Raw genomic sequence first — 13,987 nt, forward strand, 5'->3', positions numbered from 1 at the left:
GTGAAACAGCCACTAAAACTTTAATTGGCGCTGAAAAATGCGAGGAGCAGTGGCAGACAGTTTACATGGCCTTTAGTCTGAACGGGTTTTTAGCACAATGTGTCTCCGAGTTTGGAGCAGGCAGCTGTTACATATGCTGCTTGCTCTATTAGTGTCGGGACATGGGGCCTGCAAGGAATTAGCAGCAGTAGTGACGTCCGGGTGCCCGATACAGAAATGTATTGATTGTTGGCAGTGGCACTGGAAAAAATAATATACAGTGTCTGTTGAAAAACGCTGGGTAATACTGCCCATGGTTGAAAGTGCGCGTTAAGTTAAACTGCATAAACTAAACTGGATTCTGCCTGTCGCCAAAACTGAATCACATCATTTAGGAATTGAGCACAAAGCATTTAAGCAAAAAAGCAATACATTTTAATTGCCAGAAGAGTGGCTAACTTGTACCGAGTGATCACATATAAGAGCAGCTCAAATACTTAAATTCAGGAGGTGCAAACTACAAAAAACGTGTGATTTTCTTAATAGCCTCTTAAGAAGGGCTAAGATACTTTTAGAACTTAATTCCTCAAGAGGATTTAATTTCTGATATTTATGAGTTTCCGTGCACTGCATTGCTTGCTTTACTCATGAGAAAGTGTTCAAGTGTTGCACGTTGGGCAGTTGAACGTCACTTATAAGAGCACTGAAACCGCACAAATGTCACACATGAGGCTGCAAGCAGTATGGCCTCTCACATCCCGTTTGGTACAGTCAGGTCTCACAGTGCCCTTCCATTTCTGGTGCCTTGCTGCAGTTTTAAGATCTTCTTAGTGTTTCCCATTGCTCAAATGTGTGTTATTTCTGATATTTATACGTTTCCCTCGTCTTCATTGCTTGCTTTTGCTTACGAGAAGGTGTCACTCATAGCTGTTGAATGTCACTCATAGTTACACTGAAAAACGAAAATGTCACACATAAGCAGTCTGAAACCGTGGCAGCTAGCTTTGATATATCATGTCATCAGAGCCGGGGCAGTAACGTTTTTCAGTTCATGTTTAAAAACTCACCCTTTTATTGAATACTTTTAAAATAAACTGATCTGCTTACGTCAAATGCTAGGTCAACTGTTATCTTCTTATTTTGTTACAAATATGATTATAGTACCTTCATTGCGTCCCAATTACTTTAAGGAAGACAACAGGAAGTACTCCCGAGGTTGGGCTTACATCTCGCCCACCGGTAAAAAAATGGTGGGGAGCCACGGCCAACTGCCTATTAGGTCAAGGGAGCCACAGGTCAAAAAAGTTTGGGAACCACTGCCATGTACGATAGTTTTAACAGGTGTTGTCCCTCTTAGGGAGGGTTCCACTGAATCACCCGGGGACCTCCGAAACAAAGTTGTATTTTGGCTAAATAAAACCGCCCTCTTGCCCCCTCCTCCTCGACTGAAATACTGTTTGTGAAGGATCCCTGGGTGGTAGATTTTCTGCGTAGGAAAGCAAGGTTTGGGAGGCTGGGGGATGTGCAGACCCTAGGCCTCGGGTATTTTTATCCCAGACGATCCTGTGAGTTCCCCTCCAGTCATACCCTCCCAAGAATACCTGTTAGAAGATATCATGCTGATAGATCACCTTACATCCCGCAGCACCCATTATTGTTCAATCGCTACGAACCTCTCTCTGGCCTGGAATGTATTGATTGACTTCACCAGGCAGTTGGCAACGGGAGGGTTCTGGGCAACCAAGTAGGTGGGGCTGACGGAGTTTGTACTGAGGTGTCTATTCAGGGGACACCAGTATTGAGAGGGAGATGGTGGCGGCATCTGTATACCCTCACCAGGAGGATATCATGGTGGCGGGTCCACAACTGAGTATAGCCGCACCCCTGGGAGTGGATCACAGTGGTATGCATACTATTATAACACCCAGTCAGGTTGCGACACTTAAATTAGCATCATGGAATGTGGCAGGGATTAAGGGTCGTATGGATTCAGAGGACTGGTTGGATTTTATTGATACTTTTGATATTTTGCTGTTTCAGGAAAGTTGGGCCCCTGATCCTATCCATAGGGTCGGGTTCCTAAACTTTTTTAAACCAGCAATAAGGGGCAATAAGGGTCGGGCATCGGGAAGATTAGTGATCTGGGTTAAACAGTCCATCTGCTACCGACCAATGGAAATCTTTGTGGACAACCCGGACCTCTTGGGAATTAGACTAAGCAAAGAAAACTGCCAGGACATTGTAGTCATTAACATCTATGCACGTGGCCAACCGGGTGGGCGCTGTCCTAGTATCCTAGATGTGTTAGACTCCTACCTTGAAGGGGTAGGGAGAGACAAGTTACTTGTCCTAGCAGGGGACCTCAACTGTACCTTCGAGCCGCTTTATGCTGCGGGGGAGGACCTGGGGTTTGCGGAGGATAATGTCTGGAACATTCCGATGCTGTCTCTGGATAATATCAAAAGAGGCTCTGAGGCAGCCTTACACTGGATGGGGCTGTGTCTAGATTGGGGGCTAAGGGCAACCAACGGTCGTACAGCCTCTGACAAAGTTGGCAAACGCACTTTTGACAATGGGGTGAGAAAAAGTCGAATAGACTACATCCTGCTAAAGATGGAATATTGGTCACTTCTGATTGACATGGAAGTAGTGTCTCGCCCTGAAAGCGACCACAACCCATTGTCACTAAGTTTGAGACTCCCAGGTGGATTCGGTAGGCCCACTTCTGCTGTTCATGTAACAGGGGATGCTATCTTAGCAAACGATCGAAGAAGGCTTAGATGGTCCAGGGTTGTGGAGTACCCGACCCTTCTTGATAGCATAATGAAGGCAGTCTCGTCGACTTTGAGCGACATTTCGTCCCTTGCCCATACCAGGGTTGTTGGTGATCAGATCTGTGACCTTCACGAACGGTGTTTTGCTCATCTTAAGGTCCTCTTGACGCTTCCACCAACGCAAGGCACCGTAAAGGTACATGGTTCTCGGGAGAATTGGTACAATAAAAACTGCAGGGAGGCACATAGTCACTTAGTTAAAGCAGTGAAATCTAGGATTTCCAGCGATATAAAGGAGGCACGCTTAATGTATAAAAGAACCCAGTGGGAAGCAAAAAGGGAGTGGGACGATCTATATTGGTCTGACCTACTGGATGCCTGCACTTCTGCCAACCAGATCAAGTTCTGGGAAATTGTTAAGTGGGGCAGAAACCCCGACTCTTAAAACCCCAGTTAACCATGTGTCTGCAGAAGCATGGGTTGATTTCTATTCTGGTCAGTTTATGGACCGTGACTTAGAAATCGACACAGATTTAACGAAGCAGGCAATCACCGTCATTCCTAACCAAGAGTTAATCTTCACGCCACTGGAAACTGAGTCTGCGCTCCGCCTGGTCCAAAGGGGGAAGGCGCCAGGGACGGATTGCATCCCGGCCGATTTATTTAAGGTCAATTTCCAACTCTGGGTTCCCTACATAACCACGATAGCGAATGCCATTGCTAAGGGGGCCAGGTTTCCTGTGTCCTGGAAGGGGGCGGAGATTCTCCCAATTTTTAAAAAAGGGGTCCGCTCAGTCCCGGGAAACTACCGCCCAATAAGTTTAATTGACTCACTTCAAAAGGTCATTGTAAGGATGGTCCTTGCCAGAGTCCAAGGGTGGATGGAGTTGGAGGGCATCTTGTCCCCCCTACAGGCCGGCTTCAGATCAGGTACCAGCACCATCGACCAGGTTTTCAGATTTTGTCTGATTTACTGGAAGGTGGTGCTGTTGGGCGGCGGAACGATCTATGCCGCATTTATCGATCTGATATCGGCCTTTGACCTTGTGCCAAGGGTCAAACTCTGGACCGTTCTTAGAGATCTGGGACTGCCATTAGAATTACTGGACCTGATTGTTAGATTACATGAGGGCAATTTTGCTAGGGTGAGGTGGGGTGGCCAAGGGCAGGTGACGGATTGCTTCCCCGTAACACGTGGCGTCCGTCAGGGTTGTGTTCTGGCACCCACGCTTTTTTTACTGTTCATTGATCAGATGGTCAAGTTTTTTGCAAACATCCCCACGGATGCACCATCTTTGGGCGGGACCAAGTTCCCTATGCTCATCTCTGCTGATGACACTTTACTTCTCTCAAAGACTCGTAGCGGTCTGCAAACTGCACTGACCCGCTTTGAGGAGTTTTGTACCGCCAACGACCTAAAAATCAATGTAAGCAAAACTAAATTCATGGTCCTAACTAAAAGCCGTCCCATTAAGAGCTCAGTGAGCATGAACAGAGTGGGCTTGGAACAAGTTGCGGTTATGACCTATCTAGGAGTAACCTTGGACTACCGTCTCCGCTGGAAACCACAGGTTGACACACTACACCTAAAATTTGCTCGCCTCACGGGTTGTCTTTTACAGGAGCAAAAAAGGTCCCTAACTAAACGTGTTAAACCCGCACTTAAGATTTATGCCACCAAGGTAAGCTCCACAATATTGTACGGGGCAGACCTTTGGGGACATATGGACCTATCAACCCTGGTGAAAGTCCAGAATAAATTCATGCGGAAACTGGTAGGACTTCCACAATCGGCTCCAACCAAACCACTATGTCTGGATATGGGCTGTAACCCAATTAATGAAATGGCTAGATACAGACTAGTAGCTATGTGGAGACGTATCTGGACCTCCCCAGACCTAAACCTCTTTGCTAGGGAACTTGAGGAAGTAAGATCTATCTGGGGGTCTAGCAGTATACCCTGGTTGCGTGAAGTGAAATTGATCCTGGATGACATGGGTCTTAACCAGCTGTGGGTTTCTCCGGGGTCTACCAACTTTCCTTCAAAACAGGAATATAAAGCACTCTATTGGGCATCTGCTTGCAAAGGGCTAGTTATTGCTTCAGATTCTGTTAGCTTAACAGGAAGGTTTTTGTCCCACAAATTGGACCCTCTCCTAGAGAATTATTGGGACGTTATAACTAAGCCATTAGACAGGAAGCTCTACCACCAGTTCCGAGTAGGTTCTCTGCCCTTAAGATCCTTTACCAGGAACTGGTCCAACCGAGTGAGTGATTCCTGTCCTTGGTGCACTGGACATAAGGCGAGTGTGGGTCATCTCCTATTTGTATGTCCGGTTTATTATGCCCCAAGAAGCAAATGGATAGGGCCCATATGTCACCATCTTAAAGTCAGAGGGAGTGCAGAGGCTATATGGGCACTTCGTACCAATACCTCCGAGGTGGTAGCTGTGGGCGTAGCCAAATTCCTGGGGTGGACATGGGTGATTAGAGCAAGATATCTGCAGGCACCTTGATTTTGTCTCCGTCTTTTAATTTTTAAACAGGTTTTTCTTTTTTACTTGTATTAGGTCTTTATTATACTGTTTAATCCTAATATTAGTGCTGAAATGCTTTTCGAAATCTATGAAATTGTAAATTGTAACTGTGATGGTTTTAAATCAAATTTTAACTACATCATGTATGCTCAATTTCTATTGCTTTTAATTGTCTTTTATGATGCAAAAATCGAAATAAAGACTTTAAAACCTGAACCTGATTAGCCCGGAATCGCACAATGTTGAGCTTAGTGCTAAGGCTGGAATTTAAAACCTGGGCCCGAGGTTCCAAAGTTAGGAGCTGTAATATTTCATGAGGTGATTTTATTGCAACTGGATACTTACACTCTAATGAGGTAATTTAACTGTACATGAACACTCTAGTGGGGCTAAAGGAGAACCCACAAGTAAAGCTATGTGACTTTCTTTGCACATAATATTGAGGGTATTTAGCTGTATGAGTTCCACTCCTTAAAACTACATATATTTTAACGATATTATATGACGGAATGCATATACACTTATGAAGTCAAGTTTCTGTATGTACATAGTGGTGATGTTGTGTGACGGTGTGTGTACACACATGTGAGGCTTCTGTTTTTTTGGGGAGATTTGACCTAGCTGCAGAGAGCATCTCAAATGTGATGTGTTTTGCCTAGAACATTGCTCTGCATGGGTGTCTGTGTCTGTGTGTGTGTGTATGTACAACTAGAAATTAGGGTTTTATTGGGGAGGGTGACGGGTCCTGCAATTGAAACAACACACTGTCTGACATTCTGAATCATTTTATATACTTTGCAAATATTTACTTTAAAATATATTTTCTGTTTGAGACATTCATGGGGTTATGTAATGGAGGGACCTATTCACAAACTGCTTTTAGTAGCATGTAAAGTAGTACTACATCAGTTATACTCATATACTACAAAATGCTAATCACAGACATATTACCGGATCTCCACACCTCTGCCTCGCCTATTTATTTTTGCAGAGATCTCTGCTAAGTTTTTTGGGGATATCTACACTTATTGGTATACGTTTTTATAATAAATGCAAGAGGTACAATGAAGAGTGACTAGAAAATGAGTACCATTTAGTACTAAATTCAAGATTTTTATAGAAATGTAGGAAGGGTTTAGAGAGGCACATGCCAAACCAAACACACACCCACAAAATAGTAACACAAATTTTAATCACAAACTCTAAAGGTGTCAAAACAGATTTAAATATGTTTCCACCCAGTCTTAGAGTACGTCAAGAACCACACATGTCCACACACTGGTATTGCAACATGCCCCATAGAAAACAATGGATACAGGAAATTAAAGTAACACACTATAGGAGCTAATGTTAAATGAATTAAATTATGTCAACATTTAACTTCTGTGTGTGTGTTAAAACAAATATATGTTATTAATAATTATAACAATAATTTACATTATTTTAAAAATATTAAGTAGAAATGTTAGTGACAGTGGGAATTTAAAAATGATTCATCAAATGCATTGATATATTTTAATTCCTTATTTAATAAAGATTTAATTTGAACACAATGTGTTGCAAATGTTTTTGTTTCGAACTTCTACATTCATATTCATTTTTTTAAATTAACATACAATTGTATTCTATAATGACCTATACTAATTTCAATGATCTTTTCCACAAGGAGACCTCCACATACATATGTACAGTTCAAAGTAGAAACTGTATACTTGTAAATCCTGTTGTAGGCTGCTGATGGACTGGAGGCATGTAAGGCTAAACCTAGGTGTAAATTTAACTCTGAAATTGTGAATATCAAAATTGTGAAGTATTACACCTAGGTGTAGTGCTTAATATAAAAATGAGTAAGTATTCACATTATGTTATTATGGGCCTGATTTAGAGTTTGGGAGGCGGGGTTACTCCATCACAAATCATAACCAGACTAAAATGGGGAAGCAAACATAACAGATCCTACATAATTCAGGGGTAATGTAGGGTGGGCTAGTCAATGACAAAATGACATCAAGGGAGTGATTATACATAATGAAGTAAGGGGGGCGAATAAAATTGTAACACACAGAATTATTAACCAATGCTGCATTTCTTGGTAAAGTTTATACTTTATTCAGTGAGACTGAACTGGTTATGGTGGCAAAGCCAACGATCATGGCTGTAAGGTTGATTTGTTTATTATGAAATGTTAGGATGAAGGGACTAAGGGGCCGATTAGGATCGCGGACGGACTTGAGTCCGTCCGCGACCCCTGAGGAGGAGGGAACGTCCGCATGGGCTGTGGCGTTCCCTCCGAGCAGATTAGGATGTGACCGCCAGGGTGGCGGTCACATCCTCTATCTTAAACATTGCGGCAGATGCAGCTTCAAGCTGCACCCGCCGCAATGTTAAAAATGCATGCATCGCATTTGCATGCACAAAGCAGCAGGCACTGCGCAGTGCCTGCCACTTTGTGCATGCAAATGCAGGGGGGTACCATAGGTACCCCCCATGTGCACCCCCCACGCCCCTTTCACCCAGGGGGCCCGCAATGGGCCCCCCAAGTGAAAGTCTGTATGCTTTTCCACGGCGGAAAAGCCGCCGCGGAAAAGCATGTATTCACCACCATCCTAATATGGCTGGCGGTGTCTGATAGACACCGCCAGCCATGTTAGAGCTTTTCCGCCGCAGTCGGAAGGCGACCGCGGCGGAAAAGCTGCGGACGGAATTCCAGACCCACCAGCCATCCTAATTTGGCGGTGGGTCTTTGGAGGCTCCACAGCGGTTTTTCCGCATCCTCCGGGCCGGCGGTGGCTTCCGCCGGCCAGGAGGTTGCGGAAAAACCACAATCATAATCGGCCCCTAAGCTTTGCGTATTTATTGTGAAAGCATATGTTTTTGACGATAGGCATGTAGGTGTGAATTTTTGATAGTCTATGTTAAAGCCTACAGATAGATAGGTATGTTGTTTGATGGAATTTTACGGATTATCATAATAGGCAAGGATGTTTTTATATCTCATGTTTAATCAGGCTTACTGCTTTGTGAATCTCTCAGCAAGTTTACATGTCAGAGTTATGTCTCAGGACCTATATCTCAAGTTGTACAGAGCATAATATTGTGGTGCTATCCTGCACATTTATCTCTCCAGCTAAGTTGAATTTAGATAGTAAGACCTAAACTAGAATGGCAATTTCTCAGAGGTTGTATCTATTTTCCAAGTGTGTCGTTCAGTGAGCATGGCTTTAAATACATGCCTGTTGTAAAAAAAAATGATTTGCATTATCATCAGTGAGTGAACTAATATAAAAAGTTAGTCAGAACATCACCTTACCTGTACATGGTAGCATGGATTCTGTGTTGATTGTTTGATATGGCTCCTGAAGGTTAGATAGCATTGTCTATCTTGTTTCATTACACAATTTACTTCCTTTGTTATTGTGTGTGCTCTCAAACCCGTGAGCTTTTAATTAATTGGCTATGATGGGATCTTAAGGATGAAACTAAGGGGCATATTAACAAGCTGAAGTATCGCCGCTTTCTCGGCACAATTCGCCGAGAAAGCGGCGATACTTCCAGCGCCCTATTCACAAGGGCATTCCAACGCCTGCCTCAAGCCCACTTTGCATGTCAGCGAGAAACATCGCTATTGACATGCAAAGTGGGCGTTCCCAAGTCCAACCACATGTAAAATGTGGTTGGAGGTGGGAACACCCTATCACCAAGGCAGGTGTTGGGAGGAAAAGACCTGCGATAAACTCGTTTATCGCAGGTCTCCCAACGCCTGCTCTGACCAGGCGTTAGGCATTGATAACATGGGGCTGTGGATCATAAAGCTGAATCCTCCGCCCCATATTATCAAGGCACACATTAGCGCGTGAAAACAACGCTTGTTTTCACGCACTAATGTTCACTATTGCTGGCTATCGCAGGATTTACTATCGCCTAAGTGTTTCGCGTTGATAATAAAGCGCTAACACGGCGAAAAAATCCGGCGATAGTGAAATGTGCAATGTGCGTTTTTTAACGCACATCTTGTTAATATGCCCCCAAGAGTTTGGTGAAGAATCACCTAGAGAGATATTAAAGGGAGCAGTGGTGGATGTGTGTGTTTATTTGAGAACAATGTAGGTTTCAGTGTTAGTTCTACGGTTGCAGTATCAGGAAGGGTCAAGTTTTTAGCAAATTCTTAAAGGTTAGGATGTCTTGAATGGTTCCGAATATTTCTCCACCGTTGATCCACCTCAGAGAGAACATCCTTCCTCAGATGTGTGTTCTGATGATAACATCCCTGTCGCCGACAAGCTTCCATCTCCAAAATAATTATAATACTGTCAACTCATATTGTACAGGTGTCTAATCTCTAAAGGCAACAGTTATTTTCTGACCAAGAGTTGATACTGACAAATACGAGGAAACTTCCAAATATATTTAGGAAATGAAATTGGTAAGAGTAAGGAAACTGGTATCAGTAACTTCAAACAGTTCCTTTAGGTGCTTTAATATTTCCAAAATTCGGTGGCCATAGAAGTCCCTTTCCTATGGTTTAATATATTTGTGGGAATAGCGAATGTTGTCTTAATCTAAAGTATTGGGCTCTTTGAAGTGAGCTATTATTTACAAACTCATGATTAAAGACACTTTTTGCTTCTGATTTTCTCCTTGTATAACTGGTACTTTACTCATTACAGGTACAACTAGAACACCACTGACTGAGGCGTCTGATCAGCCCTCCTGCTAAAGACATCACCATTCGGCAGCAGTTCTGTTGACTGCCTTTAATTGCTAGAATCAAATGCAAATTATGCTTCCTTGCATTCCTAGGAATTCACTATGACAACCCTCCGGATCTACAGGACTTCTAATGAACTCCAAGATGGACCTCAAGAGCCTTCCTTGACAGACGATACCCAAGAATCTTTTTTGCCGTGGTCCGCCAAACTGCTTGGTTCTTAATATCAGAATTATATGAACACTCCCTGTTTTGGAAGTGTGATTCTCTGCTTCACCCTAATGATACAAATCAATAGTTTTATTTGAGCTAAATGTTGTGAAAATCTGATCCCAACTGAGTTGCAATCGCCTGCGTCATCACACACCTACCATGCAATCAATTTAAGCTCTAAATTGTCTTTGATCTATGTTATGACTGCCCAATGTAAATTACGGAGTTCTGTGTTATGATCCCAAATACCTTTGTATGCTTCCGCGTTCATTAAGACTATTAAATCATAAAATAAATAATAAGGCTAATCATGGAAAATACGATTTTGTTTGTGTGTGGTGTACAGCACTGAACATCATGCAACTGGGTAAAAATATGTGAAGGCTGTCATGAGATATTCAGAAATAATTACAGTATTCAGGCTCATTAGATAATGAGGCATTAGAAAGAAAGCACCACTTCTGGCAGCCTTAATCAAAAGTAAGAGCATTGCTAAGCCAGAAAGGGGTCTGAGAAGGCACTGTCTATGTCATGTTTTTTCCACTGCGATCAATATGTGATGGTGCCAGAAACCAGCCAGTGCTTAATTTCTAAAATATTAGGTCCCAGTGCTAAAGTTTTGTAGGAGGACTCCACCCACTTCCTCCACTGGCCCTACCCACGTCATCAACTGGCACCGCTGAAAGCCAGATGTAATATTTGATCTGAATTTCAGCAAGAGAGCCTTCTGCAAGAAAGGTTTTGATAGGAGGTTCCCTCTGCCCCCCACCCCCCTCAAAAAAGGTTTAAAAATGAAAACAACAGTGCATTCAAAGCACAATTGTGGAATACATTGGATAAAATATTATTAATGCATTGAAAAGGGAACAAGGTCGAACATGTACACCATGTCTTTATCCCATTTAAATCTGGTCACACCATCACCTTTCCCACAAACCACTTAAAACCTTTGTGTTTAGCTCTTTCATATGATAGAGTATGTTTGCAAACATGAAGAATACAAATAAAATCTCTGGTGCTGCAAAACTATATCCATCAAAAACCTGCTGGATATGTGTTGCAAACAGATATTAGAAACACTTTAATATGTCAGTTTGAAAAAAAATAAGCTGCAGTAGTTTGAAACGTATAGAAAGTGGAAACATGCAGAAAAATATTCTAGTTTTTCTTTCACTATAGAGCGCAAAAACTTAAATTTTCACTGTGCTAGTTTGTGTAAATTATTAAAATAGAGTACAAGAAAGAAAAGAAAGATCTGCAATGTGCTGCTTTGGTTTTGCTTGTTGCAGCTAAGCAGCAATAATGTTATGTTGCACCTTCATCTTCATCTGGAAGAGGTGTGGAGAGATATGAATGGGACACACATCTGAGACTATTCTCAGGAAAATAGACGTCCTCAGCTTTAGCTTTCTCCTTATTTACACCAATGAATAAAAGGGAGAGTCAAAGAAAGAAAATATCAGCCTAGGATCACACAAATTGTCTAAGCAGGGAAGCCAGCAGTGATTCCAGGTTTTTAATTTTCACCTCTATTCAGCCACCAACTGGGCATGTTTTCTGACATCAAAGGGTAACATTTTGTCCTGAAACGAGATTATAGAGAACGTGACAGGCAGAATGTATTTTCTTTGTGACAGGCATACGAGCTCTTAACGAAAAAGACAGACTGAACACTTTGTTGCCATCTTGCATTATAATGCTGCACCCGTGAAATAGACAGCTTTGCACAATTTCTTTTCAGCTGCCATGACTGAAATTAAAATTAACAGAGGCGCTTCAGAAATCGAGTGTATGTCTGAACTGTCGACCGACCTGCAGAGGGGACATATTTCCGCATGGTCACTATGGGAATAAGAAGCACACGACTTTTAATCAGCTTGATCTTTGACATACCTGTGTGCACCTGTGGCAGCACTTTGCAGGTAGTCATTGCAAGTCAGACATTATTTGGAGTTCCCACAGGATTCTGCAAGCAGTCTCCTTACTATCAAATTAGAACTCCTTTACTGTGCCCAAATCCCACGCACATTGTTATTTTTCGATAGTAAATGCACAAAAAAACTGTGATTTGACATGTAGCTATTTTAATGTGGTAAATGCTTTTTTTTGTGAATGTGGTGGACAGCTTCCGTCTGTCATCACTGGGCATGCAATGAACCAATCACATCGAAGCCTGTGCCAAAGGCTAATAGGGGCTTAAGTCAACAAACTACTTAATTCCCTCTCACAAGAAGGCCCATTTCCTGAAAATAAAACACTGCCCTGGTGAGCACGTGGCACCCTTCAAACTAAACTGCCATCACTGTGAGAGTACCTTCTGCAAAGTAAGGTGGGAGCCATTGCAGGGGCTCGTATGAGGTCTCAACTCCACACTGCAGTCATCCAATTGTGTGATCATCGGCCCAATGGCCTCCCAGCATTGTTGGGACAGATTACAGCACTACTTTCTTTGCTCATTTACATAGGTCAAGTTTTGAGTAAAATGTTCAGGTCTGTCAGGAGATTATTAATAATCCTGCCAATAGTGCTGCCGATAGCACCCCTGATTAGTCGCATATATACATGCTTTATATCTTTTCCCAAGCCCGGGGCTGAGGGCGGCCGGGTGACAATAAGTTACAACACAATGTCTTCCTACAAAGCCCCAGGCCCAAGCCCCTGGGAACAAATCAGGGCCTTGGAAGAGGAACATAGGGTGTTGGTATGCAGAATATAAATTATCAGTATTAGCTATTTCGAGCTCCCCGTCTGCATCTAATTTTATTAAATAGAGGTCACACTTCAACCGGAAAATGCTGCTAGTCTTTCATAGATAGCGATGTTATGTAATGGCCTTGGTACTTAAGCTTTTTATTGTGTGTGTTAAATCACTTTCATAATCACCACACACTAGCAATAATGCACGGAGATAACCAGGCCCGACTGTGTGTGCTAGAGGCACGTAGCCATTGATAAGCTTACTCACCGACCAACTTTTCAAGCATTACAATGTAAGCCTACGTGACGGTTATTTACCTGCCCCCGTGTGTAGCATTCGCTGAAAAAATACAAAATGCTCACTCCTCATGTTTATGCCTGCACAGTAAATTTTGAGCCATCCTGCTAGCCGTACAGAAATACCACCAACAGCGAGACAAATATTCATTACTCAATATACTGTGTGAGTGTGACCCGCTGCGTCACCTCCCACATGATGTCATGCTGAACTGAAATGGTGAACAGTGAGTGAACTATAAAGCAAACAGCTCAGCTGAGCTCACACATGTCTACATCTTTCACACGCCACAACACCAGGCTCAAATAAAAGCAGCATTATTTATGGCCTTTTAATTATCTGATTCAGAGGCCTGCTACTGCATGCCATGCTGCTTGCTTCTTCAACTGACTGGCTAGCCCAGCGCTGCGGGTGCGCAGTATGCTGGGGTGGGTGCAAAGTTGGGACACTGATTCACATTTGTCCAAGTCCGACTCAGGACACTTGACAATTCAACCCAAGGTGGGACGGGCGGGTTAATAATGTATTTTGTCTGGTCATTGGTAGAGCTACGCTGATTGGTGTACCTGTTACACTGAAGCAGGGACCCAGGCAGTTCCTAGCGGTCTGTGAGCTGTGTGTTTCATGATAAGGCGGGCCATGTGGTATTTTAAAAAAATTACGCTGCCCCACACAGAACCAAGTTCAGTCCAATCAGTGACTTACTGCAACACTGACTGAACCCAGGCATGGTTTACCGCATGATATCAGCTCTTCACCGGGATAATCCCATAAGGAATAT

At 42.9% G+C, this 13,987-nt stretch overlaps 1 long non-coding RNA gene across 3 annotated transcripts in view; it reads left to right on the forward strand.

The window, feature by feature from the left end:
* LOC144755241 (uncharacterized) overlaps positions 1 to 10,529 on the forward strand; it is a 122,432-nt gene extending 111,903 nt beyond the window's left edge. For all 3 annotated transcript variants that reach the window (XR_013594859.1, XR_013594860.1, XR_013594858.1), the window contains one exon: positions 9,958 to 10,529. This is a non-coding gene — a long non-coding RNA (uncharacterized LOC144755241). The remainder of the gene's footprint in view (positions 1 to 9,957) is intronic.
* The last annotated feature ends 3,458 nt before the right edge of the window (positions 10,530 to 13,987 follow it).

The sequence above is a fragment of the Lissotriton helveticus genome, chromosome 5_1 (genome assembly GCF_964261635.1).
Source record: "Lissotriton helveticus chromosome 5_1, aLisHel1.1, whole genome shotgun sequence".
In the NCBI taxonomy this organism is placed as follows: domain Eukaryota; kingdom Metazoa; phylum Chordata; class Amphibia; order Caudata; family Salamandridae; genus Lissotriton; species Lissotriton helveticus.